Consider the following 3,278-nt stretch of genomic DNA (forward strand, 5'->3'; position numbering starts at 1 on the left):
ACAACGAACGAACTCAATAATACTCTCTGACTGCAGATCAATTACTCACTGTCTACACACCCATTACTCTGTCACGTTGTCACCCTCTTTTATATACCAGACTACCCTATATCTAGTAAATGCTAGAGCATTCGCCAAGGTACAGGACAGTTCTAGAAAGCAGAGGGCGTGAGAATAGTCACGTGATCTCGCTGACGCAACAGTACATTAACAGACATGACAAAAAGGACAGAAAAAAAAAGATTGTTGTTAAAGTGATGAGTTATCTTGCTTTGAAGGTGAAGATTCTTACTGTAAGATGTTTCTGCGAATCATAAGAGCGGTAAATGAACACAATTTTATCAAATATTAATTTTTTTTTAATAGATATAACCGGAATATGATAACTTGAAAGTTTCCCTACACTGACTGTTTTAGACAATGACCTTTCTTACATATAGTCTCAATAAGTCATTACAGTCAATGTCGCCATGTCTGGTCTCACTCTATCTGACAACCGTGTATCTTAAAAATATCCTTGAAACGTATTTTCCATTGCAAGAGACTCTATCGAAGAGCTGTCATGTCTAAAGCACACCACTTACACCAAAAGGCTTTCCATAATCCATCCTTTATAAGAAAACAACAATATCCAAGCACCATTTTCAGCTGTCAGATCACACAGAAATCGATAGGCACTGAGTTTGGTGACTTAACCAATATGTCTTCATAAGGAATAGCCTGAATACCCCTTTCGTTTTCTAGCTGCGTGAGGTATGCGACAGTAGAGTGAATATGTTGTGGAAGTAGCTTGTGCACATGTGACTTACGTCGTTTTTTCAGATTCCGGTCCATTTTGATTATGTTGCACAGTGTTCCCTAAGATGCATGTACAGCTTTTGCCTTTGTGCTCGTGGATTCTCACCTGTTACAAGATGCCGCACTTTGCTTGCCATGGATGGGGTACGACTAGTCACCGACCTCTTTCTGGATGGTCCTGGAATCCAAGGTGATCCACATTCCTTTGTTTTTTAATGCCTTTAATTGCAAGAGATATCCACGTTTTTAAAATTCTATATAAGATCTTTATGATATAAGAGTATGAATATTTGTATAGAAAAGGCTGTTATATACCTTCCCAAAAGCGATCTATTTTCGGTGGCATTAAAGTACCCATGTACCATTCAAAATATGTCAAAATGTAGTTCTGATAAATTCTTTCCAGTGCGATTTTAAATCGTCTATAGTTATCACGTGATTTGTTGATTTTCATCATCAAAACTGTTCTAATATAACGTACTCAACTTTTTGTAATACTTACACTACCCCTAGTAATCTAGTTTAATAGTTGGTGTATGTGTGTGTGGATATATATATATATATATGTCTGTGATTATAATTTAACAACCTAGATTTCACCTCCTATGGATATTGTAGTACACAGAATAACTTTCAGAATTTTTCATGCAACAGTTCATTTTATTTTCCCTTTCAACTTGTAAAATTGTTTAAAACTATATAATATTCAGAAAACCGGGTTCGTAGGTTTAACTACGCTTCTGCCTGGAAACATTGACATTTATAAGTACAGTTAAGAATATAAAAAATACAATTCAAATATATAGAACCATAAAAAGTTAATAACGTTATAAACTCTCTTTAGCTTATAATTTCATATATATAAAATAACAATTTAAAAATCACAAAACCATTCAATATTTAATTAATTTGTTGATTATGTCAAAACAAACTCACAATATGCTATCTGCTCCTTCACACTTAGAACTGGCTAGACATCTTCAAGAATTCACTTGGAATTTACGTTTAAAAGAACTGTTTCATCAGAATCCACAGAAAAAAATATTTGTTTGTTTTGTAGTTAAGCGCAAAGCTACACAATGGGCAAGCTGTGCTCTGCCCACCATGGATATCTGCCATGATATAAAAGACTGTTTGGTTTAAATATTAGTGATTAATTTATATTTGTGAGTGAATACTTTATTATTTTTAAGTTTTGTAATAATAAGAGTTAAAAGCAGACGATTGTAGACGGTTTTGTGAATAACTAATTGGTGTCGAGAATATAGAAAGTGGCCAGACGACTATGTAATAAAGATATAAATAGCGTGAGACGATCGGGAAGCAGTAGACGGACAGTATTAGACAGATAATATCAAAAAGAATATAGCTGTGTGAAGTTAAGTACCGTAGGTGTGATAGGCCTAACGATTGACATAGGCCTAACGCTTAATATTGTTACGTATCTGCTCGTTTGTTAATTTCCTGGCGCTGGAGTTTCTCGAAGGATCATGAATTATCGAGGAACCCCGCGAATGTCCGGGTGTTTGCTAAACACCCTCTTTTTTTAATATATAAGCCTGGCGAGAAAAACCAGCGGAGGCAGATAGATTGAACATACAGATAATTGAGTCAAGCGAACAGTAGGCACCGTAAGTGAAGTGTGTGAATCACTGTGATTTATAGCGTGTCTTTTAAAGGTTGTTAAGTTTAAAGTGACTGTGGAAATTCTGTGTATTACAAAGTTGTATCGAGAAAGAATAAACTAATTTTAATTAAGAAAGGACCTGTATCGCTGAAGTTCCTCGGAAAGAATTTATAGCATGCTCCCAGCGTCGCGTGACTTCCGCTGTCGGAACAATATGTTAGAGTGAAACTAACATTATAAAAAATATAAGAAGGGAAATTTTATTCCGTCAGAGCATGGATCTAAAGTAATTGAATCAGCCTGGGTACACTTTGACAAAAGGAACAGAGGATCTTTAGAAGAAAGAAGACCAAACTAATTACGGTAACTTGCGCCACAACTGTAAGTGAATCACACACACAGAATACTAGTAGGATAGTAATATAGAGAAGATAGTTCGACTTGTCAACTGAAATTCTAAAGTAATTGAATAGGCCTAAGTGGACTTTTGAGAAGAAGAAGAGAACTATATAAATAGTGTTTATGATATGCCTGTAATCTCTATAACAAGTCACAGACACCTACTATAGAAGAATCCTAAGCCCAACAACAACATGGTATATATTTATACTATTAAGAAATATAGGTAAAAGCCATTTATTTCGAAAATTGGCAAAAAGAAGAACTTAGATATATATTAGATTTTCAAAATCTGACAGTATCGAAATCCGGTTTTTAGTGGTATAAGTTTGCAGACATGCTACTGTACCACTGAGGGACAGAAGAAAGATAACTCGATGATTAACTTAAGATAAAACTTGTAACAACCTAAAGGAAGAAATTTAGAATTAGATCTATTATGTGAGAAATTAGA

This window comes from Limulus polyphemus, unplaced genomic scaffold (genome assembly GCF_000517525.1).
Source record: "Limulus polyphemus unplaced genomic scaffold, Limulus_polyphemus-2.1.2 Scaffold390, whole genome shotgun sequence".
Classification (NCBI taxonomy): Eukaryota; Metazoa; Arthropoda; class Merostomata; order Xiphosura; family Limulidae; genus Limulus; species Limulus polyphemus.